The sequence below is a fragment of the Saccopteryx leptura genome, chromosome 2, assembly GCF_036850995.1.
Source record: "Saccopteryx leptura isolate mSacLep1 chromosome 2, mSacLep1_pri_phased_curated, whole genome shotgun sequence".
Lineage (NCBI taxonomy): Eukaryota > Metazoa > Chordata > Mammalia > Chiroptera > Emballonuridae > Saccopteryx > Saccopteryx leptura.
This window is the reverse complement of record NC_089504.1, coordinates 292,601,207-292,627,696: the sequence shown is the minus strand read 5'-3', so window position 1 is coordinate 292,627,696 and position 26,490 is coordinate 292,601,207. Positions and strand designations below refer to the sequence as shown.

General features: G+C 35.9%; 1 protein-coding gene and 1 pseudogene across 2 annotated transcripts in view; both read right to left on the bottom strand.

Moving 5' to 3' along the window:
• The window catches only part of FOXP2 (forkhead box P2), a 661,310-nt gene that overhangs the window by 614,916 nt on the left and 19,904 nt on the right, over positions 1-26,490 (bottom strand). The window lies entirely within an intron of this gene.
• Positions 21,189-21,853, bottom strand: LOC136392115 (PRELI domain containing protein 3B pseudogene; annotated as a pseudogene).

The window sequence follows — 26,490 nt, the reverse complement described above, 5'->3', positions numbered from 1 at the left end:
GGGGTTGTTTGAAAGGATTTAACTGAATTTATAGAAATGAATAAAGTCAAATCAGTAACTATACAATGAAATAAAGATTATTATATATCTTTGTCTCTTTAATAATGAAGTTGTGCTTTGATGATATCTCTTTGGGTTTTATAGAAATAGACAATCAGAGATCTTTTGGAAAATGTGTTGCTTGAATGTGATCAAGGATAGAGCCTTCAAATCACTTATTACTCCCATGAATGGCCTCGCATGAGAAATTTTAAAATTTAATTTAAGGAATTGTGTTCCCTTTCCTGAAGAATGCTATTCTTCTTTCTTTTTCAAAATGAGTATCTTGTAACTAACTATATTCCACATTAACTACTGGGAAACTCAGAGGCAAATTAGAAGCTTAACAAAAAGTCTCTATTATGTCTTTGGTAGCATTAGATAACATTCATTATTTTGATATTCTATACTGCATTATGTATCTGAATAAATCTCTGTATCCTTTATCAATTACTGCATAACAAACATTCCACCTCCAACTTAGTAGCTTTAAACAAGTTATTGCTGCTCATAATTCTGTGAATTGGCTGAGTGGATCTTCTACTGACCTGGCATGGGCTGGGCTCACTCACACAGCGGCATGCACCTGGTCAGTCAGTGTGCCTGCTGGGCCTTGAACAGACTAGGTCTCTTCATGTGGTTTTTCAGCTTCAAGGAGGCCAGACCAGTCTCCCTCACATGCTGACAGCAGCATTCCAAGAAGGCAAGTTCTACTGTGCAAGCACTTATCAACTCTCAAATCACAGTTACTTAAGTGCCACTGGCCAAAGTCACAAACACCAGCCAGAGTCACTGTGGGAGGGTGTGGGTACTAGAAGGTGTGATTCATTGCAGGTGATAAATGTAACAAACTACCATAGCAGCTCCCTACTAGGGCTGTTACTTATGCTTCTTCCCATCTTTCTAATATTGGAATCATGTTATTCTTAACAAATTTTCTTTCCGATCTGCTCTATATCTTATATTTATAAGACTAAAACATCCTTTACAGGCGTTCTAAGCTCATACTAGTCCAACATTTCAGTGAATGAAGACTTATGTAGGATTCAAAAGTATCTTAAAATTTAAAATGCACCATATGCCACAGCAAATGTTCACTCCTAAATTCTTAAAGCTCTCATGGAAGGAATAAAAATTCCTTTGAATTTAAGTGCAAATGCCTTTTTAAAAACATCACAGCCAATCAGCTCTCCCACCAGGAACAAATGCATCATCCCATTGCTGATGTGCCTTTCCAAGCGCTGGAGGCACCTGCAGCCTCAACTAAACTGCATGCAGCAGCATGCGAGTGTCCACAATGGCTGACATCATAAAACCCCAAAAAAGAACCATATGTTCTGGGTTTTTTTTACACCAATTAGTCCAATGATCATGAAAAGGAGATTCAAAAAGGAAAATATTCATCTGAAGAACAAAAATAAATAACAAAAATCACCAAAGAAAAGGGAAAGACAGAATTCATTACACTTATTGCATCTTCACAAGTTGTTACTATTTTCAAGATGCCCTGTGATAACAAAAAATTACATGAGTTGAATAGGCAAAATTAATCTTTTAATTAAACTTTTAAAGACATGACTATACTTGTTGTGATTAAATATGTACTTTGTGTTTCACTGGCTTCTTTTAGTCACCAATTCCAATTCAATTAAAGATTGTAAGTTTTTCTTAACATGATTGTGTTTTTTTTGAAAATGTATGTGCACATGTAAGCTGAGGGGTGGCTGAACTGTAATCAGATAAGTTGAATCTCCACAGACTGACAAGATTTGCCCAGTGGCTAACACACAGAAGTACAAAACACCAAAACAGCCCTTCCAGCTACAATTAGAATGCCAAAAAAGATGTTGTTCTCGAAATAGGTGGCAAAATGCTGCAGAGATTTTCCACCAGGGAAGACAAAATGTGGAACTTTACTTGTGCACAGAAGACTTTTTGTTGTTGTTAAATTAGGCCAACAGCAGAGTTATTTTTAGATTACTTCACTTTCCCTTCTTAATGGGCTGGTATACAAAATAGGACAGAAAATGCACCATATGTCACAGCAAATGCTCAAAAATCTAAATTCTTTAAACTCTCATGGAAATAAGAGATCTTTATCTTAAAATATGAAATCTTTATTCAAATGAAATTAAGACCATAACATAACAACAGATAAATTACATACACTTTTAAGAAACACAAATTCATTTGGGGGAATTTTTTCCTTTAATCATTTTTAGTTAAAATAAATAATTTGTAAGAAAAAAAGCCAAAGTGTGAACGTATTTAAAGCACACAGAGTTTTCTAGTTCTTTTTTTATAATTTTAATGGGGTGACATTGATCAATCAGGGTATATATATGTTCAGAGAAAACATCTCCAGGTTATTTTGACATTTAATTATGTTGCATACCCATCACCCAAAGTCAAATGGTCTTCTGTCACCTTCTATCTGGTTTTCTTTGTGCCCCTCCCCTCTCCCCTCTCCCTCCCTCTCCTCCCCCCCAACCACCACACTCTCGTCCATGTCTCTTAGTATCATTTTTATGTCCCATCAATCATATAGTTCTTAGTTTTTTCTGATTTACTTATTTCACTCAGTATAATGTTATCAAGGTCCATCCATGTTGTTGTAAATGATCCGATGTCATCATTTCTTATGGCTGAGTAGTATTCCATAGTATCTATGTACCACATCTTCTTTATCCAATCATCTATTGAAGGGCTTTTTGGTTGTTTCCATGTCTTGGCCACTGTGAACAATGCTGCAATGAACATGAGCCTGCATGTGTCTTTATGTACCAATGTTTTTGAGTTTTGGGAATATATACCCAGTAGAGGAATTGCTGGGTCATATGGTAGTTCTATTTTTAGTTTTTTGAGGTACCACCATACTTTCTTCCATAATGGTTATACTACTTTACATTCCCACCAACAGTGGATGAGGGTTCCTTTTTCTCTACAGCCTCTCCAGCACTTGTTATTACCTGTCTTGTTGATAATAGCTAATCTAACAGGTGTGAGGTGGTATCTCATTGTAGTTTTGATTTGCATTTCTCTAATAACTAATGAAGATGAGCATCTTTTCATATATTTGTTGGCCATTTGTATTTCTTCCTGGGAGAAGTGTCTGTTCATGTCCTCATCCAATTTATTTATTGGATTGTTTGTTTGTTGTTGAGTTTATGAGTTCTTTGTGTATTTTGGATATTAGGCCTTTATCTGAGCTGTTGTTTGAAAATATCATCTCCCATTTAGTTGGCTGTCTGTTTGTTTTGTTGTCAGTTTCTCTTGCTGTGAGAAAACTTCTTTTTTTTTTTTTTTTCATTTTTCTGAAGCTGGAAACAGGGAGAGACAGTCAGACAGACTCCCGCATGCACCCGACCGGGATCCACCCGGCACGCCCACCATGGGGCGGCGCTCTGCCCACCAGGAGGCGATGCTCTGCCCATCCTGGGCGTCGCCATATTGCGACCAGAGCCACTCTAGCACCTGGGGCAGAGGCCGAGGAGCCATCCCCAGCGCCCGGGCCATCTTTGCTCCAATGGAGCCTTGGCTGTGGGAGGGGAAGAGAGAGACAGAGAGGAAAGCGCGGCGGAGGGGTGGAGAAGCAAATGGGCGCTTCTCCTGTGTGCCCTGGCCGGGAATCGAACCCGGGTCCTCCGCACGCTAGGCCGACGCTCTACCGCTGAGCCAACCGGCCAGGGCTGAGAAAACTTCTTAGTCTGATGTAGTCCCATTCATTTATCTTTGCCTTCACTTCCCTTGCCTTTGGAGTCAAATTTATAAAGTGCTCTTTATAACAAAGGTCCATGAGTTTAGAACCTATGTTTTCTTCTACATTCTTTATTATTTCAGGTTTTATATTTAGGTTTTTGATCCATTTTGAATTAATTTTAATACAAGGGGACAAACTGTAGTCGAGTTTCATTTTTTTGCATGTGGCTTCCCAGTTTTCCCAACACCATTTATTGAAGAGGCTTTCTTTTCTCCATTGTGTGTTGTTGGCCCCTTCATTGAAAATTATTTGACCATATATATGATATATGGTTTTATTTCTGGACTTTCTATTCAGTTCCATTGGTCTGAGTGTCTATTTTTCTGCCAATACCATGCTGTTTTGATTGTCATGGCTCTATAATATAATTTAAAGTCAGGTATTGTAATGCCTCCAGCTTCGTTCTTTTTCGTTAGGATTGCTTTGGCTCTTTGGGATTTTTTTAGTTCCATATAAATCTGATGATTTTTTGGTTCCATTTCTTTAAAAAATGCCATTAGAATTTTGATGGGAATTGCATTGAATTTGTATATTGCTTTGGGTAGTATGGCCATTTTGAATATATTTATTCTTCCTATCCAAGAACAAGGAATATTTTTCCATTTCATTGTATCTTTTTTGATTTCCCTTAACAATGCTTTGTAGTTTTCATTATATAGGTCCTTTACATTCTTTGTTATGTTTATTCCTAGGTATTTTATGTTTTTTGTTGCAACCATGAAGGGGATTATTTTTTTCAGTTCATTTTCTGATGTTTCATTGTTGGCATATTGGAAGGCAATGGACTTTTGTATATTAATTTTGTATCCTGTGACCTTACTCTATTGGTTTATTGTTTCTAGTAATCTTTTTGTGGAGTCTTTGGGGTTTTCACTGTATAGGATCATATCATCTACAAAAAGTGAAACCTTTACTTCTTCTTTTCCAATATGAATGCCTTTTTCTTTTTCTTGTCTGATTGCTCTGGCTAAAACTTCCAGCACCACGTTAAATAAGAGTGGAGAGAGTGGACAACCCTGTCTTGTTCCTGATTTAGGGGGAAAAGTTCTCAGTTTTATGCCATTTAATATGATGTTAGCTGATGGTTTATCATAAATGGCCTTTATAATGTTGAGATATTTTCCGTCTATACCCACTTTCTTGAGTGTTTTAAACATAAAATTGTGTTCTATTTTATCAAATGTCTTTTCTACATCTATTCATATGATCATGTGGTTTTTGTTCTTTGTTTTGTTTATATGGTGTATTATGTTAACCGTTTTACGTATGTTGAAAAATCCTTGTGATTCTGGGATGAATCCCACTGATCATGATGTATTATTTTTTTAATATGTTGTTGTATTCGATTTGCTAGTATTTTGTTTAGTATTTTATCATCTGTATTCATTAGAGATATTGGTCTGTAGTTTTCTTTTTTTGTGCCGTCCTTGCCAGGTTTCAGTATGAGGGTTATGTTGGCCTCATAAAATCTGTTTGGAAGTATTGCTTTTTCTTCAATTTTTTGGAAGACTTTCATTAGAATAGGAACAAAGTCTTCTTTGAATGTTTGATAGAATTCACTAGTATAGCCGTCTGGCCCTAGACTTTTATTTTTGGGGAGGTTTTTAATAGTTTTCTTTATTTCCTCCCTGCTTATGGGTCTGTTTAGGTTTTCTGCTTCTTCATAGCTCAGTCTAGGAAGATTGTATTGTTCTAGGAATTTATCCATTTCTTCTAGATTGTTGAATTTGGTGGCATATAGTTTTTCATAGTATTCTATAATAATTCTTTGTATATCTATGATATCTGTGGTGATTTCTCCTCTTTCATTTTGGATTTTGTTTATACGAGTCCTTTCTCTTTTTTCTTTGGTGAGTCTTGCCAAGGGTTTGTCAATTTTATTGATCTTTGCAAAGAACCAGCTCCTTTTTTTATTAATTTTTTCTATAGTTTTTCTGTTCTCTATTTCATTTATTTCTGCTCTGATTTTAATTATTTCCTTTCTTCTGCTGGTTTTGGGTTGTTTTGTTCTTCTTTTTCTCGTTCCTAAAGATGTGAAGTTAAGTGGTTTACTTGGGTTCTCTCTTGTTTGTTCATATAGGCCTGTAGTGATATGAACTTCCCTCTTATTACTGCTTTTGCTGCATCCCAGAGATTCTGATATGTTGTATTGTTATTTTCATTTGTCTCTATGTATCTTTTGATCTCTGTGCTTATTTCTTCTTTGACCCACTCATTTTTTAAAAGTATGTTGTTTAGTTTCCACATTTTCGTGGGTTTTTTATCTCTTTTTTGCAGTTGAATTCTAGTTTCAAGGCTTTATAGTCAGAAAATATGCTTGGTATAAAATCAGTTTTTCTGAATTTGCTGATGTTATTTTTGTGGGCCAACATATAGTCAGTTCTTAAGAATGTTCCATGTACACTAGAGAAAATTGTATACTCTGGCACTTTGGGATGAAATGTCCTGTAGATGTCTATCATATCCAATTGTTCTAGGGTTTCGTTCAAGGCAAATATTTCTTTATTGATTTTCTATTTGGATGAACGATCTAGAGCTGTCAGTGGTGTATTGAGGTCTCCAAGTATGATTGTATTTTTGTTAGTTTTTGTTTTTAGGTCAGTAAGTAGCTGTCTTATATATTTTGGTGCTCCTTGGTTTGGTGCATATATATTAAGAAGTGTTATGTCTTCTTGATTCAGTATCCCCTTAATCATTGTGAAATGACTATTTTTGTCTCTGATTACCTTTGTTGTCTTGTAGTCAGCATTGTTAGATATGAGTATTGCTACACCTGCTTTTTTTTAGATGTTATTTGTTTGGAGTACTGTTTTCCAGCCTTTCACTTTGAATTTGTTTTTATCCTTGTTGCTTAGATGTGTTTCTTGTAGGCAGCATACAGTTGGATTTTCTTTTTTAATCCATAATGCTACTCTGTGTCATTTATTGGTGAGTTCAATCCATTTATATTTAGTGTAATTATTGACACTTGAGGGTTTCTTATTGCCATTTTATATATTGCTTTCTGTTAGTTTTGTATCTTGTTTGATTCTTCTCTTTTGTTTTTCTATCATTTGTTTTTGTTTGGTTGTAATCAATACTTCTTTCCTCTGTTACTTCTTTTTTCAAGTCATGTGCTTCTGTGGTGTTTTTTTCAGGGGTGGTTACCATTAAGTAATGGAAAGGGTACCTACCATGTTCATTGTAGTACACTATCTTATGAGTGCTTCTGCACCCCATCCTCCTTTGCTACTGTTAATCTTCGTCCTCTCCCCTTTTTTGTTTTGGTTGTCACAGTTTAAATTTGATTTTATTGTGTTCTTGGTGGAGCTTTTACTTGTTGTTTTGTTTTGTTTTGTTCTTTGTATCTGGTCGGAAAACCTTCTTTAGTATTTCCTGAAGTGGGGGTTTTCTGGTGATAAATTCCCTCATCTTTTCTGTATCTGTGAATATTTTTTTTTCTCCTTCATATTTGAATAGCTTTGATGGGTATAGTATTCTTGGCTAGAAGTTCCTCTCTTTCAGAACTTTAAATATTGGGGTCCACTCTCTTCTAGCTTGTAGAGTTTCTGCTGAGAAATGTGATGATAATATAATAGGCTTTCCTTTATATGTTGTATTCTTCTTTTCCCTGGCTGCCTTGAGAATTTTTTCTTTGTCATTGGTTTGTGCCAATTTCATTATGATGTGCCTTAGAGTAGGTTTGTTAGGGTTAAGAAAACTCAGTGTTCTTTTTGCTTCTTGAATTCGAGGCTTTAGTTCCTTGCATAGGCTTGGAAAGTTCTCATCTATTATTTGTTTGAATATGTTCTCCATTCCATTTTCTCTCTCTTCTCCTTCTGATATACCTATTATTCTTATGTTGCTCTTTAGAAGGATTTAGACAATTTCTATAGGGCTTTCTCATTTTTTTTAAATTCATGAGTCTCTCTCCTCTTCTCTCTGTTGTGCCTCTAGTTGCCTGTCTTCTATGTCACTAATTCTCTCTTCTATCTGGCCTGTTTTATTAACTAAGCTTGTTACCTCGTTTTTCAGTTCATGCATTGAGTTTTTCATCTCTGTTTGATTCGTTTTCATAGTTTCAATTTCCTTGGTAATATATCCTTTCTGTTGGTTTTTGAGCTCCTTAAGTTGCCTTTCTGTGCTTTCTTGTATATCTCTGAGTATTTTTAGGATTTCTATTTTAAATTCTCTGTCATTAAACTCCAAGGTTTCCAATCTATTAAAAAAAATTTTATAGATCTTTCCTCATCTGTCTGTGCTATATTTCTGTCTCTTGTATCCATGATATTCGATTTCCTTTTCCTTAATGGCATCTGAGGGTGGTTTTGTTAATAACATTTGTTCAGTTTATGTGTATTTCAGATACTCCTGGGATCGATTTTCTGTCTCTAGTTGTCGAACTTATTGAAATTTTGGGGAGAGGTATTGAAAGCCCTCCTCATGGCGCCATTTCTCTGACATCACTGAGTTTTTTAATTCTATATTGACTAACATAGTGCTTGATTTTACAAAGGTACAAAATTTAAATGACTCATCCACTTGCTTTCTCACAAAATCGTCTAAAATGTCTTCAGGTAGTCTCAATTTTGTTAGAAAGATAAACTTTCAGAAGTTAACTCTTTAATGCCCTGATCTTATTATTAAAGCAAACAGAATTGCAGTGCAACAAAAAATTTGATGTCTTTGGTGTCTAACTGACTGAACACAATTTAAAATTAGAATGATGACTACAAAGTGATTATTCCCTCAAAAATATCAAGTAAAGTTTTGGTATTTTCATGTTTATTATTTTATCAAATTATCATCTTCTGAGTGTTTCATATATTAAATGTGCTGAATCATTTTTTGCCTTAAAACTAGGGCAGACATATATTGCTAGATTGAGTGTGCAGATCCACTTTGTCTTCCTATAAACAGGGCAGACAAATGTTGCTAGATATAGTGCATTATTCTATGTAACCTAGTTTTAACACAATTCAATGCAGGAATTAAATAACATCTTTAAACTAATATAGATATTCAGTCATATACAAGTTAACTTCTAAGTAATGCTGGTCTGCTGATAAATTGTAATTTGACAACAAAACAACTTTAACATATAACATAGATAAATTTATAATGCAAAACTAGGAAATTAAAAAATATTTTTAATGATGCTAAATTAGCTGTACTAATGAAATTCTGTTTAAAGATTGCCTTAAACATACAATCTAATTCTTACACTAAAAATACTCTTAAATAATCTATATATTGATACAATCATAAATTACTTTTTTTTAAGTGAAAGGAGGAGAAATAGTGAGACTTCTGATGTACCCAAACCAGAATCCACCAAGCAACCCTCATCTGATGCCAATGCTGGAATCAACCGAGCTATTTTTAGTGCCTGAGGCTGAAGCTCAAACCAACCAAGCCACTGGCTGTGGAAGGAGAAAAGAGAAAAAAGGAAGAAATGGAGAGGGAGAGAAGGAGATGGTTACTTCTCTTGTGTACCCTGACCGGGGATCAAACCTGGGAGGTCCAATGTCCATATGTCGGGCCAACATTCTATCCACTGAGCCAGCTGGCCAGAGCCACAATCCTGAACACCTTAATTCTAAGATATACCTTTTAAAAATAATCAAGTGTAGTGGTGAGAAGAACAATATTATGCAGCATCAGAAACGTAGTTTTAGAAATGTAAAAAAATTTGCCTGACCTGTGGTGGCTCAGTGGATAAAGTGTCGACCTGGAATGCTGAGGTCACCAGTTCAAAACCCTGGGCTTGCCTGGTGAAGGAACATATGGGAGTTGATGCTTGCTGTTCCTCCTCCCTTCTCTCTCTCTCTCTCTTCTCTCTCTCTCTTTCCCTCCTCCCCTCTCTAAAAATGAATAAAATCTTTTTTAAAAATGTAAAAAAAAATCATAGTATCATGCCAATAAAAGTGTTAACAAAAGCAAAAAATAAAAATATAAATTAGTAAAAATCCAAATGGAGTCTTTTAGAGGACAGCACTCAGATCAGGGAAGAACAGACAGATTTATATACACTTAAAACTTCAAGCTTTGTGGCAGCCACTGGTGTTGGTATTAAATAAAATTTGTCTAAATTGAGGTGATATAATACTTTATAAGGCAGGTCAGTTAATTCTAAAGAGACCAAGCATGAGGGTATAAACAAAAAAGAGACTATGTCCCAAGAATAAAAAATAAACATTATAAGGCTAAACTTTTATTGAACAGTCAACCCAGTTCATACACTTTATTTTAGTCAAATAAATAATAAATGTGGAAGCATATCAAAAAAACTTTAAAGAAATGGCAAAATATATTGGTGTTACCGGGTAATGTGAAATGTATAAGTATATAGTTTAGTTTTGTTTTCATCTTTCTCTAGTTGCTAAACTCACATTTTAATTACTTAACATTAATTTCACATATACTTGCATTAGAATTCTTCTAAAGTTGACCTCTAACTAAATACAATAGAATTCCAAGCTTCCATATTTTATGAATAGAATTTCTAGGGCTAGACTAGCTCTTGAAACATACCATTACAGAATTTGTGTACTTGTTTAAATTAATCTATTATTCCCACTTGAAATAGAGCTCCTCCCACAACAATATTTTTTAACAATAGTTACTGTACTAGCACACACAGTAACCACTTCTTGAGCATGTGCTTTTAATTAGGGGATCACCAACATATGCTCCTAATATCAACAAGCTAAAGAATATGTACCACTTACCAAACCTTTCTTCCACTGGGCACCTATCTCCTCAGTAAAAAATTACTTCCAGACAAATGTGAAAGGAAATTGTGTTTTGACTAAATTATCCAACAGTATTTTCTTAAAACTGAAGGAAAGACATACTGTGAAGGTAATCTCAAAATGCTCTTCTTCAGTGCCTGAAACCTATAAAAGTCCATCCAATATTATTAACCTAATTTTCTCAAAGTGCACATGTAAAATGGTACCAACTATAACTCCCATCACAGAGTAAAATGGTCCAGACTATTAGATACAAAGGAGAGAATTTAATTCCAACAGAAACTGGTGATTAATTAGCCTTATTATAAAAATAGAAAATTACTCCATTTCAGAATTAGGAAAATCGGCTTCCTAAATATAAAACATAGCCAAGGTAAGAGTAAAATTCTCAGCTTATTTGTAAGTCCAGACAGTGACCTGCAGAACAGGAGAGCAGCAACCCTGCAAGAGAAATGACCTAAGATACCAAGTTAAATGGCATGGAAATCATTTTATCCAAATCCATTAGAGGAATGCAAAAAAAATACTAACAGAAGAGTCAAAATGATGCCCAGTAAGAAGGCATCTTTTAAATTTATTTTATAAGATGACTTATAAAACATATTTCTTCAGAAAATAAAGCAACATTATAATGATGAATTTATTAATATAAAAATATATAAAGCCAAGCAATAAGATCTAGGGCTTTGAGAAACATAAAAAATAGAAACATAAAAAAACTGAGGCACTCTTAAAGCGAACAACATCTAGTTATGCCACAGCTAATAGCCACAGAGAACTTTATAAATAAACAATATAACTTCACTTGCAAATACCACAAACAAAATTCAAAATTAATTTTAAGTTTTAGATTTCCAAGGATATACTAATTCAGGCAGAGACAGTATCTGACTTCTGTGAACATCTACAAAGTCAGATTCTTCCTCTAAAAAATATTTCTGGATCAAATGTTTATAACTTAATCACCTGTCCAAAGAGGGCAAGAAATGAGGAACACAATATATTTGCTTCTGAGGTCTAGAATGAGGACACCCTGTTAGCAGAATGGGTTGCCCCTAACATTCCATTTATTACAATGAACACGTACAAAACAAAGCCAACAAAAAAAAAAACACCCTTGCAGAAAAAAAGTTAGGGGAGCAGCTAGGAAAAAGGACAGAGGCCAGGCATCAGACCCATAGCTACTACTGAAAGGAAAGTAGCTACTACTATGTGGGGATTTTTACAAGTACTATTTTTTAATTCATACAAAAATACCACCCTATAGAATTTTCATCCATTTTTTTACAAATTTGAAAATGAAGTTCAGGGATCAAACAACTTGCAGATCACACAGTCAACATACAGTTATGGCTGGGATTTGCTCTCTAACTGTTCAAAGCCAAGTGCCCTCTAGTCCTGAAGTCAAGCCCACATCTCAATTCCTGATATTCCTGCTGGGCCTCCACCGGGAGCACCTATGCTACAAAGAGCTACAAAATAGAAGACACTGCCTTTGTCCCCTGGCAGTTAATGTCTAGGAAGCATTGTGAAGATTTGATGCCCATATCTTGAAAAAATGTGGTACATACAGGAGAAAAAGCACTAGACTAGGGGAACGGAGGGGAAGCTCCTACTTATGGTTTTGCTTTTTACCAGTCATATAACTTTGGGTAAATAACTTCTATTATTTCTTCATCTGCACAGTGTATTTAATATAACTTATTAAGGTGACCCATCGTCCTCCTTTAGGAAGGACAGTCCTTCTTTTGTGAGTTCCATCCTCCCTTGAAAAGTGTCCTCCTCCATGTCCTCCTTTTTGATATTGAAAGACTAATCTGTAAATGTCCGTATTCGATTGATGCAGAGTCCATCCATTGCGTGTGATGTGACGTATTTGTATTTGACATGACAATTTGTCAAGGATCAGTACAGTACGGCAAGACGTGATTATGAGACGCATTCGCTCCACACGGGAGACCTTGAGAGAGCACGTGATATACCAAGCACACAAATGGCTTTGTGTACTTCTTACTGAAACATGACATGGCACATACAACATTGTAGACTCACGATTATTTCTTTCTCAGTGAATATTTAATCATAGACTGGTGAGCACAATTGATGTTTTATTAATTCATTATCTATTTAATGATAAAAATATGCATAATTTTATTTACAAGTATTTTCCCAAAATTCGAGTTTTAAAGTGGAAATCTAACCTCAAACTATATCTATTAATAACACACTTTGATTAAATAGTTGTATAAAACAGGCATTTTTTATTAGAAAATGATAAATACACCCGAATATCACTCCAAATTAGTAGTTTTGTTTGATACTTAGTTTTGTTAATTTAGCTGCCAGAAAATTTGCCTACCATGATGTAACATTTTTAGCTCCTAATGTGCTTGCATCATTCATGTAGCTCTATATTTTATTTTTAATTTTAAATTTCATTTAAGGGATAGAAAAATCAAAAAAGAGAAAATATCATTTTAATGATAAATTGAAAAAGGAATTTTGATTCCTCATATTAAAGAAAGATACCATTGTTTTCTGCAATATTTGCAGTGGAGAATTTTGTATTGCAGTTGGGGGCAGAGCAGCAATAACGAAAGACTTGACCACCAACAAACATAAGCAATAATTAGATGCACCAGCTTCTAGTTGTAAAGTAACAAATTTTTTTAAAACTTCAAATTATTCTGAAGATGAAAAACAGTTGGCTGCAATGGAAGAAACATTTGCATTTCATACCATAATTCACAAAGTTTCCGTAGTATGGACTGTACAACTAAATTATTGAAAAAGTTTCGGCCCTGGCCAGTTGGCTCAGCGGTAGAGCGTCGGCCTAGCGTGCAGAGGACCCGGGTTCGATTCCCGGCCAGGGCACACAGGAGAAGCGCACATTTGCTTCTCCACCCCTCCGCCGTGCCTTCCTCTCTGTCTCTCTCTTCCCCTCCTGCAGCCAAAGCTCCATTGGAGCAAAGATGGCCCGGGCGCTGGGAATGGCTCTGTGGCCTCTGCCCCAGGCGCTAGAGTGGCTCTGGTCGCAACATGGCGATGCTCAGGATGGGCAGAGCATCGCCCCCTGGTGGGCAGAGCATCGCCCCTGGTGGGCGTGCCAGGTGAATCTTGGTCGGGCGCATGCGGGAGTCTGTCTGACTGTCTCTCCTTGTTTCCAGCTTCAGAAAAAGAAAGGAAAAAAAAATAATTAAAAAAAAAGAAAAAGAAAAAGTTTCGCAATGCAAACTTTTCATGTGCCAGGACAAAATGCGAGGCTGTTTTGAAATCAGTATTTAAAAATTACTGTGACAAAATACTTACAGAGGACTTGGAAACTGCAGCATTTGTAATGATTTTTATCTGATGCATCAAATCATAATAAAATTAAATTGTATCCAATAATAGTAAGATGTTTCCAAGGGCATTCAAGTAAAAATTTTAAATTTAGAATCCATTGAGGGCAAGACTTGTAAAATTCTGTCAAACCATCTATACAGAGTAATAAATGAAAACAATTTGAAATTCAAAGTTGTTACACTAACAGCTAATAATAAAAATACAAATTTTGGTGGGCAAAGAAGCAAAGAGGTAAATAATGTGTATATAAAATTACAAGAGTTACTCCAAAAGAAAATACTAGGAATAGGTTGTAATGCACATATTTTGTCAGATGCAATCAACACAGAATCATGTGCCATGCCAATTGATGTAGAAATAATAATAACTATAATTTATTTGCATTTTAGTCATTTTACCATTTGTGTTGCTACTTTAAAGCAATTTTGTAAAGAAGCAAATGTTGAATACAAAAGACTTTTAGGATATTCAAAACTTAGATGGCTTGCTCTAACACCTGCTATAGAACACGTTCTACAATTATTTGAGCCTTTGTGTTCATATTTTGTAAGTTTAGACAAATGTCCTAAAATCCTCAAATTGTTTTTCAATAATAAGATATCTAAGACATTAATGTATTTTGTACATAATCAAGCATATATTTTTCACAAAATGATTCAAAAGATTAAATGTAAACACATTTTAGCTATGAAAGTTAGTATTATTTTGAATGACTTTATCCTTCAATATAAATCTCGTTTTGAAGAAAAATTTCTTTTAATTATAAAAAGAAAATTGTCAGACTTAGAGAAATCAAATCCAGGCATAACAGAAAACTTTTTCAAAGAAGTGTAGAATTTTTACCAGACTTGTTTTCAATATATCAAAGAATGGTCTGAAACAAACATCACAGAAAATAACAGTTTTCAATGGTGTTTTTTGACTTCGTCGCAAATATATTGAACAGATATTGAATCTTGTCTTGATAAATTTATCTTAATTAGATAAAATTATCTAAATGAGTACTTTTTTCTTACAATTATTATTAAAAATTAATATTACAAATGTTTTTACTATGCATTTATTATATTATAGTGTATTATTGTTGCAATGAATAAAATGTTTCTTTTATTTACGATATTTTCAATTTATTTTTATTTTCCTTTTCATTGTAAAAAAGTTAGTCACCTTAATATAACATCTGCCTTAATTTACTTGCAGAATTAGTTCAAAGATTCAATTAGATAACACAGAACCTTATTAGTTATAAAATGGTTTACAAATATGAAATGCTAATGTTATTCAAGTGTCCATAGTTAAGGCACTAAAGCAGTCTAGGTAGACATACAAATCCAGCAGAAAAAGAACTCACTCTTGTTTCCCCCTTCTTTTTGGTTTGCTTTGTTTTGGATGGTTAAGTAGTGTTCTGAGAATGACCACTCATTCTGGCTCTTGCTCCCTGCATTGACCATGGACTTTAAGGTCATTCTGAAGATGGGGCCTATGACCAAAACACTTTCCCTTGCCACAGTGCATACCAAGTTAGTCCAGGCTGCATGCTTATTGCTGGACAAAAGATAGTCTTATGTCCCTCTTCTTCTTTCATTTCCATTTCTCCCTTATTTATCAGCTATATTATAAAATTCAAACTCCTACTCATGTGTCTATACCACCCCCAAATACAAAACTGTACCTAAAATTATAAATAATTTTTCTCTGTCAACACAGAGAAAAATATGCGATTATCCATTTCCTGAGGGGGATTGGAGGAACTCAGTTCAGAAACCAGGTGATTAGGACATTCCCTGAGGGGATGGAGAATTTGCAAAACAAGAAACAGCCTTTGGCTGACTGGTAAGAGTTTCAAGAACTAGGTTATACCAACAAGAATTTAAAATAAACTAAAATTTCTGTCTTAAATACTAGTATTAGAACAACATTTTCTATCAATTTTTTTCATTGCAAATTAATTGATATTTAGGTTATTCTTTATCTATGGAAAGAATCATTCCTAATTTATAAATTTGGAAGGCTGTCTACACTTCAAATATGTTTGACTGAAAAAGACTGGAATTCTTCTAAATAATTCCCAAACCTTCATTTTATTATGTGTAAAATTTAAGCCAATCACCATGATAATGCATAAACTGAGTTAAACAAAGACAGAAGGAACAGAAAACTATTTTAGCTGAAATGTCAAGGAAAAACTTACACATCTGTTGACAAACTTTTTCTCTTTCTGCTCTCTCTTTTCTTTCTCTGTCTTACTTTAAAAGTGTGATAAGGTACCAAGGAATCGAGAAAATTGTTAACATTAGCATTTAAAAAGGAAGAGTCAGGCCCCCCTTACCCCTCCTTTCTGAAGAGAAAAAATCCTAAAGAGAGAGATTAAAGGGGCAAAAGTTAGTAACTAATCATAGTTTAACTATAGTTCTCTGGAAGGACTGAGGCCACTACTTGCTAGACAGGGCAAAGAGGGTAAAACTTATCTGAAAACTTCCTCTTCCCCTTCCTTAAGAGCCTTTAGGAGACAATGTTTACATATCTTAATTAAAAAAAAAATCCTATTCTGATTCTAACTCTTCCTCCCCTCCTGGAATCCTGAGAGTGACTTATACCTCTAGACAAAGGGATCACGAGACCACTCCCCTTGCTTGAAAAACCTGCATTCTATAACATTTTATATGCTTTCTAATAATCATCCTTCTTGAAATCCTTTATATGTATAAAAACTTGTAAACTAAACAAGCGGGGACTAGCTTACTAGGTTTCCTAATAAACTAGCCCCAACACTTTTAGCAAAGGTAGTTTCACTTAGCTTCTCTCCTTATCCTAAACTAACCATTTCCTTGTGGCGACAGGGACGGGTGGTAGACACTAGAAGATTTGGGAATGTCTTCACCCAGTATGTAAAACATTTATCACTACTGTGTTATCTTGTGGTCTTGATGTGTAAAAATGCTTTTTCCTTTTAATAGATCCTATAGCTGAATGTTGTAAGCTTGTTAGTAATTGACTATTGTACCATGCTCCACCTCCTTACCCACCCCAACCAGTACTTGATCTTGTATAAAAAAAAGCTCAGAACGGTAGGTAGGAGGGCCTACATGATTTGGGACCCTGCCCCATGTAGCTAGCCAGTTAATTAATAAACTCAAAATTTCTTCTGTAACCTGCCTTAGTGTCTCTATATAACCCACAGATTGCAGTACTTTATAACAAAGGAAGCTAATAGTCTTCTTATCACTCTACAATTTGTTTCTATGTAATGAAATTAGATAATAGAAAACTCACGTGACCTTCCCCCATTGCTGACCACCTTACAATATTCACCAGATCAATAAAAATATTTGAAGTTAAAATTTTATTAGAAATTTAGTAATAAATTTATTCTTATAAGAGTAGTTATATATTTTATATTCTAAATCACAATCTTATTTCTGATGATCAGTGAAATTTGGATTCTATTTCAATTCCTTATTTTCCCAAAAAGAAAATGCTTTAGAAAGGCCATGTGATATTTTACTCTGACCTAAATTATTAAGTTTCATTAGCAGCTCTGGAGAGGTCAGACCTGGAAATTAATATTTTAACAAATGATTCTTATGATCTGCAAAATTATCACAAATAAAATTTTAACTTATTTAAATTATATTTAAGCTCTTTTCTCAACAGCATCACCTATAACATTTTATAAACATATTACAAAAACATTAGGTTTCTTTGTTTGAGTAAAAGTTTTATTGCTAGCAAAAAAAGGTAATGTCTTCAACTAATAAATATATTTAGCTTGATGTCATAATTATAAGGAAGAAATCAACTGCAACATCAAAAAGACACTAAATTTACTCTTTTATCACCACATATTGAAAGTTAAAATAAGTAACAGTTAGTTAAAATGGCTAAATAGTCTTGTTGGAAATGGAGTCAGAAAGAGATTTTTCTTGGAGAGACAGGTAGGGGGGCATTATGTGGTATGTGGCTGGTGTTATACTGAGTTGTACACTAAAACCTGTATGATTTGGTGAACTATGTCAAACCAATTGTGGGTCAAATAAGTTTCAAATATGATATATATGTTTGCTCGCTTATAGTTTGCATTGGGTGTGGGAGACAGGCTGTAAGCAGGCACGGTCGTTCTAGCCTAAAGCTTAGTTTTAAGACTAAGCTTTTCCCCATACCCTTGACTGTTGCATGATGTGGGGTGGTGCACTCTCATGAGGAATCCCATTATGCCTCAGATAAGTGACTTTGTATCAGAGACTTCCTTGTTTGTATATTGGATTAAAGGTTTTAATTTCTACACTATAAAATGGGGCAGAAAAGGCCGTGCTGGAGAATAGCAGAGAAAGGTCATGTGGAGGAGAGGAGAAGCAGCCAAGATGGCAGAGTGCTGAAGGAGAAGCCAGTTTGTGCAGAGTTTGTGCAGAGGGGAAATGGGAAACAGGTGAATAAGGCTGGTGAGGTAGAACCCTTTGATTCTAGGAAACTCAGATAAATCAGTGGCTTTGGGAGCCCTGAATGGAAAGGGAAGTGTTTTCCCACTGCGTGTATTTCTTGCCTGCCAGGTGCAAGCTAAGATTAAAAATAATGGCCCACCAGTTCTTGGCTCCGTTTTTTCATTACCGTCTGTCTGAATCAAATGTGAATCTGCACAGGCCAGGTGGCTGTGATGGTGCCCGTGGCTACTGGCTTTACACCAATAAATAAAAATAAATAAATTAATAAAAGGAGAAATAGCATTATAGCCCTTTGTTTATGGAAATAAAGCCCCTACAAATTGCATATTTATAATTTTTCAATTAAATCTTTCTTAAATTTATATTGCCTGTCATAAAATGAGATTTGTCTACATCTAGTTTAATTTCCTCATCTAATATATCATTTTGAAAAAAATTTAAAAAGAGAATTCGACTCTCTATGGAAGACCTTAACACTTAACGCACATCTCAGTAGCCCCACCCATGGCTGCATTAGGCCTTTTGGCAATTTTTTTTTTGTCCCACAAACCAAAGGTGTTTTATCTGTATTTTTTCAGACAACCAAGCCCTAACTCAAAATATTTTATTTATTGTTTTCTTAATTCTAAAGAAGATTTGCTGTATATTTCGTGCTTTATTTTAAAACTTCTGTCTTCTGAAAGTGATTCTGACCCAATATTGGTCAAATAACATATACAATACCATAAAAGAAACTTTTATTCAACACCGTAGCAACGACTCAGGCCAATGAAACAATTTTTAAGACTCAGAAATATAATTCTGAACTGATTGATTTTACAAAAATATTATATGATAAAAATGGTTTTTTTCCCCTGAGTCTTAAAATGTAAGAATAAGAAAAATCCAAGACAAGTTCAGAGGAAGAGGCTGGGGGGAAAGGGTATTATGGGTTAGTTGGGAATCAAACACCATAAATTGCTTCTACAAGATGCTAAACAGTAAAAGCAAAATATGTTTAAATTCCAAGTAAAAAAAATAATGTTCAATTACAATTCTTTCATCTGATAAAACAACAAAAGTCAAAAAGAGACATGTATTCTAAAATTAAAAAAAAGTCAAATAGTCTACTCTCTAACTAAATATTGTGGATTTGCCCATGGCAAGGAAGAAAGAGCATTGAGAAAAATAATTTTACTATTCTTCATTCTTCTTAGTCCTTTCTTCTATCTTCCATGTCCTCCAGCTGAGATTGTATAATCCACATTCATATCAAAAATAACAGAAATATTCCAAGACAGACTCTGTAAAATCAGTTTTAGTTATCTTAGAAAATATAAATACCGGATCACACAAACAATCAAACCTAGCTAAAGGGCCGCCATAGTAAATATAAGTAGGAGATCCTCCTTACCCAAAAGCACAGAAGCAAATCTAGTTAAATAGCACTGATGTGATCTGTTTTCAAATTGCCCATGCCAACCAGATACTTAACTCATTTCATTGTACCCTAGGACTCTGGTCCACCCATACCCTTACATATGAAAGAGTATAAAAAAGGCTGTGGGTGGTACCAAAGCTTTGTCTTATACTAAATTTGCCTCTTCTAGTTGTGACGATGACACAGGGCTGTTCTACCTCTCTGGGGACCGTCCTGACATGTTAGTTTTGTCCTGACCTCTGAGAACATGATGTGAATGTTGTTCTCAGTTCATTACCTAGACCTCTGAGGACTCAGCTGGTCATTGCACCCAGACTTATATCATAATACTAATAATCACAAAAGTTAAGCATCTAATAAATTATTCTTATTAATATCTTTCTCAAGCCCTGGCTGGTTGGTTCAGCGATAGAGCATTGACCTGGCATGGGGAAGTCCTGGGTTCAATACCCGGCCAGGGCACACAGGAGAAGTGCCTATCTGTTTCTCCACCCTTCCTCCTCTCCTTTCTCTCTCTCTCTTTCCCTCCTGCAGCCAAGGATCCATTGGAGCAAAGTTGTCCTGGGTGCTGAGGATGACTGCATGGCCTAGGTCTCAGGCACTAGAATGGCTCCGGTAGCAATGGAGCAATGCCCCAGATAGGCAGAGCATCGCCCCCTGGTGGGCATGCTGGGTGGATTCTGGTCAGGTGCATGCATGCAAGAGTCTGTCTCTCTGCCTCCTGGCTTCTCACTTCAGAAAAATACAAAAAGAAAAAGAAAAAAAATAGTATCATTCTCTGATGTCTTACAAAGCAATAAGGAGAAATACTTCTTTGGACTTAACAGCAGTAAAATGGGCAGGACTTCATGAAAGATTTTTTTTTTTTGTATTTTTCCGAAGCTGGAAACAGGGAGGCAGTCAGACAGACTCCCGCATGTGCCCGACTGGGATCCACCCGGCACGCCCACCAGGGGGCGATGCTCTGCCCATCCGGGGCGTCGCTCTGCTGGAACCAGAGCCATTCTAGCACCTGAGGCAGAGGCCACAGAGCCATCCTCAGCGTCTGGGCCAACTTTGCTCCAATGGAGCCTTGGCTGCGGAAGGGGAAGAGAGAGACAGAGAGGAAGGAAAGGGGGAGGGGTGGAGAAGAAGGACGCTTCTTCTGTGTGCCCTGGCCGGGAATCGAATTCGGGACTCCACATGCCAGGCCGACGCTCTACCACTGAGCCAACCGGCCAGGGCCTCATGAAAGAATTTGTCACATAATTCTTAGAAGTCTATGTCAATTTTTTAAAAATCTCAGACAATCCCCTTTATTTAGAAATGCTGTACCTCTTTGATCATCACAAAACCTCTCTTCAATTAAAAATATTCTACCTAAAATATAGTTGTACAGTATTTTTAATAACAAATAAGTATACTGCCAGCTAGTAGAGGTCTGGGGGACTAGGTGTTGTAACCAGCTTTCATCATTTCTCTACAAATGCCACTGCCACAATGGGTGTTCCTGTGTTCCCTCTTGCAAAAGCCGTCAATTCTTCAATCTCAGCAGGTAATTTATGTATTACCTATCCCATTAATTCTCGGTATCCCATAATTTGAAGGTATCATACTTGCCTTCAAGATAATTACTGACACTGATTCCTTTCACTGTGGTTATGGTCTCTTAAGTCAAAACAGCTTTTTTGGGGTCCTGTAGATGTGGTTTGTACATAAGTCTCTCACCTTTTGAAATCATATTTGTAAATAAAATATTAGTGGAAATAAGTTCCATTGTTTTCTCCACACCAGTGGTTTTCAACTTACTTATACCTAGGGACCGATGATAATAGGAGAATTATTTTGGGGACTGCTAAAGCAGAAATCACCCTGAGCATAGCGAATTTTACTAAGCTCATTGGGTTTGTAATTTTCATACATCAGGGTGGTTAACTCTTTTACGGACTGTCAAGAAATTTCTGGTAGATGGGATTGAAAAACACTGCTCAACAGAATCAACTATGGAATGTCCTTGCACATGTTTTTGTGCCGACCACACAATAAGAGATTTCACAATAGTAGGTAGTCCCCACTCTGTGCTGAAAAGTCTATGACTGTGTAACTTTCCAGAAAGAATTATATGTCTCCAACACATTAACTCCAACCAGGAGTTTGATTATTTCTGCATTACAGCTGTTCCAAGTTTACCATGGTTGGTGTGCTCTGAAGTCCAGATCTTCATGATCTGGTGGTGCTCCATGTCAATTTTAAGCTCCTAATTCTATGCTAGTGAACAAAACGTGGCATGCATTGAAGTAACGTGTGTGTGTGTGTGTGTGTGTGTGTGTGTCTATTTGGCAAACCATAGTCATATGAGGAAATATATAAAAGTATACATGAGTCTACTGTTTGGTGACAATGATAAACAATATTCCCCTTTATCCACAGGGGATATGTCCCAACACACCCAAGAAAAGCTTAAAACCATGGATAGTACTGCATACTATGTTGTAGTTTTGGGTTTTTTTTAAACAATACTTACATAACTTTCCATTTTAAAAAAACCCTCTTTCTGGCTTCTCCTTGGCATATCTAAATGGCTTAAGGGCCATTATTAAGTAAAACAGGGTGACCTGAACACAAGCATTGTGAGACCCAACAGTGGCTCTGATGACACAGACTGCCACTAAGCAGCTACTGGGCAGCGGTGTATACAGCGTGGAGACGCAGGACAAAGAAATGAGCCAATCCCGGATGGGATGAAGCAGCATGGGTTGAGATTTCATCACAATACTTAGAACAGCACACAATTTAAAACTTTTAAGTTGTTTCTTTCTATTTAATATAATATTTTCAAACCTCAGTTGACCACAGGTGAATGAAACCACAGAAAGCAAAACTGCAGATAAGGGGGTACTACAGCATTATCAGAAAACTGAGAAGAAGCTAGACTTCCTGAATCATAGAAGTTCTCCATCAAAAAGGAAAATGTTGATATGAAAAGGGAAAATCATAGATGATTAATAAGAATATTGAAGCTCAGGAATTAAAAAGAGGACGAATCACTTTAAGTTCAGGTATACAGGATCAATGGATTGCTACTTCAAGGGATTGAAAAAGCAGTATGGAAATGTTATAACAGAACCACAGTTGATAACCTTGGAAGACTTAGAAACAACACCAGAACAGGCATAACACTGAAGAGAAGCAAATGTTATTTTTTTAAGGTAAAATTACTTGAAACATTATTCTTCAGCAAAATTCCAGAACAGGCTACTAAACATAGTTTATGAGCACCATTTTTTTTAAACCTGTCACTGATTTGTTAAAAAGAAGCCATACCAAACCCTGTTTCTTTTTCTGGCATGTTACTAGATGAGTGGGTAGCAGAAATGCATTAACCGTGTGATATCTGAACCAAGAAAATTATAGAGAAAGTCTTTCACAGCCAACTTTGGGTAAGTCCACTTACTATTTGTGTACTTTGGAGACATTTTTAAACACCTGAGACAGGGCAATTTTCATGGGTCTCTTGAGTTTCTGAATGTTTTGTAAGCAGAGGCACTGGCAACTCTTGCTCTAACCTGCCTTTTCAGGGATGTTTATATACACTGCTCACAAAAATTAGGGGATATTTTGCCACTTCATATTCATTTGGAAATATTCCCTAATTTTTGTGAGCAGTATAATATATAGCCTTTGAAGACAGAGATGACATCTTCCTCTCAAACAAAGGAAAAGTTTGTGTATAGCCCATTATAAAAGATTGGGGTTCCTAAACTTGAGATTCCTCTTCTGTGATACAACTCACTGAGAGTGTGGCATTGAGCCACTCTGCCAAACCCCTGTGGAACCTGGGGGACATGATGCAAAACAAACAAGAAGTTTGCAATAAAATAGTTTGGGTTTGACCCAGAGGTTTTGTGTCTTCTATAATCATCAACAAAACAGTCACTGGCTAATTTACTAGTGTGCAAGTAGAGTAAAATCTCTCATCCTTCAAAATCCTGAGAACCTGTTGACTCAGGTTTGTCACTTATAATATGGAAAAATAACCGTATCTCTATAAAGGTATTATAAAAATTAAATCAACACACATAAATTGGTTTAAAAAGTGCTCAATGGCCTGACCTGTGGTGGTGCAGTGGATAAAGCGTTGACCTGGAAATGCTGAGGTCGCTGGTTCGAAACCCTGGGCTTGCCTGGTCAAGGCACATATGGGAGTTGATGCTTCCAGCTCCTTCCCCCTGTCTCTCTCTCCTCTCTGTCTCTCTCTGTCTCTCTCTCTCTCCTCTCTAAAATGAATAAAAAAAAAAGTGCCCAAACTACCCACTCAATGAATGTTAGCCATTGACCATATATCAATATTATATGATAATAATGATGACCATATATCATTATTATAATGATAATTATGATTTTCAAATGTTCATAGGTAGATATACAGTTACATCCAAAGGATTAACAAGTTAAAGCATCCATGCTCACTAAGTTTAGGAAAGGCTCTATTCTTAACCTGTTCTGTTCAATATTTTCATAAACAGTTGAACAGAGCAATAAAAAATGCATAAATTCGCTGGACCAGGCAGTGGCACAGTGGATAGTGCATCAAATGGGGATGCAGAGGACCCTGGTTTGAATCCCCTAGGTCACCAGCTTGAGCATGGGGTCATCCTGCTTGAGCTAGGGCTAATCAGCCTGAGCACGAGGTTGCTGGCTTGAGCCCAATGTCGCTGGCTTAAGCAAGTTGTCACTTACTCTACTGTAGCCCCCCCCCCCCCCCATCAAGGCACAAATGAGAAAGCAATCTATCAACAACTAAGGAGCCGCAACAAAGAATTGATGCTTCTCATCCCTCTCTGCTTTGGCCTATCTGTCCCTCTCTCTATCTCTGTCTGTCTCTGTCTCTGTCTCTTGCTTAAAAAAATACATTAATCAAAATTATGGATGACATAATTGTTAACATAGATAATAGATTCAGGATTTTTTTTAAATCTTAACATGCTGAATAACTAAATTATAAAAACAAACTTAACAGACATACCAAGCCTACTAAAATAAACTATTCAAATTTTATATTAATTGCAAGTTATATAAAAATAAATTATAATTCTAGTAATAAGTAACATGACAAAAATATAAATTTTCTATTAGGATAGAGAAATTTGGAGATATATTTTCAATATGTTCTTTGCTGACCAGGCCAAAATCATCGATAGTATGGTATTTAGCTCTTGCTACGTTTTAAAGGGGATCTTTGGCCAACAGAAACGTTCTCAGAGAAGAGTGATCAGAACTCTAAAGGGTAAAATAAATCCAAGTAGTATATAAAGTATAACTAAAGAAACTTGATTTCTTCGGCCTGAGAAAGGAAAGATTTATTTGCAAAGCTGCCTATGTAAAATATCCTGTGTAAATCCAAAGGGCAGAACTAGAAATAATAACTAATTAATTGATTCCAATTAAATGTTAAGGAAGAACTCTCTATTAATTCTTTTTTTTAATTGTTGAATAAAAGAACTTCTTCAGTCACGGAAGTTTTGATAGTCATTGGTCAGGACTATGGCAATGGGGACCGCTCCCTTAACATTCAGATGTCTTTAAACCTCTCACTTCTTGTCTGTAACAAAGCCAACCCACAGGAAATTTCTCCGGGCCTCTTGTTTATTTTAACTCCTGTCTTGATTCCCTGGTTTCTGTTCCATTTCAAACTAGTCAGTGCCTTCAAGATGATTATTCATTCTAAGCAGCCCACCTGAATTTTTGGTTTCACTCTTTGCTAATTCCCTTTTCCCACACAATGCAACTCCTAGGCAACTTGACACGGCTCCTTGCTACAAAGAGAAATTGGAAAATTATCTTCATGATTTCAATGGTTCCGTTCAGTTCTAGGATTTTTGGATTCTTCACACTTCCTCTGCCAATCACAGGAAGCAGCAGATGATCAACAATTGAGGAATAAACAAGTGTGAATGAGTCAATGAATGAAAATGACTAAACCAATAATAAGCCACTTTCTTAAGACTTAGTTACCTGAATGAGTCTTAAATCTTTCAATCAGTCAGATGACAAGGAGTGAATATATGGAAATAAAAAAAGCAAGTATGAGAGCAAGAGAGACAACCGGGGTGGAAGCGGGAATGAGGGCAGAGGATGATGGTAAAGATCCCCAAAATAATTCTTAGAAATAATGAACCAGTAAGAACTCGTTTATAAGCAAAACCAATTTATAATACAAAATAAAATTTAAGGCTATATAAAAATATATTAGGATGAAAAATGAGAGAATTCTAAACTCCTAAGAAATTATGATTAGAATAAGCAACTACATTCTTGAAAAGCAAAAATGATATTCATAATAATATAAAGGAATCTCAAATACATTAAGCTAAGTGAAAGATGCTTGACTCCAAAGACTAAATCAGTAAGATGCTATTATTTATTTATTTGTTTGTTTGTTTTGAGAGAGAGAGAGAGAGCAGAGCAAGAGAGGCAGGGAAAAAGAGAAAAGGGGGAGGAGAGTGAGAAACATCAACTCACAGTTGGCTGACTTTTGCTGTTCATTGATTACTTCTCACACATACCTTGACAGAGGGGCTCATGCCAAGCCAGTTTCCCCTTGCTCAAGCCAGCAACCTTGGGCTTCAAGCCAGCAACTTTTGGGCTCAACCCAGCGACCCTGGGATCAAGTTGATGATCTTGCACTCAGTCCAGTGACCCTTTGCTCAAGCTGGTGAGCCTGCAATCAAGCCCACCACCTTGGGGAGCCTGGGATATCAGTGTTCCAAGTGA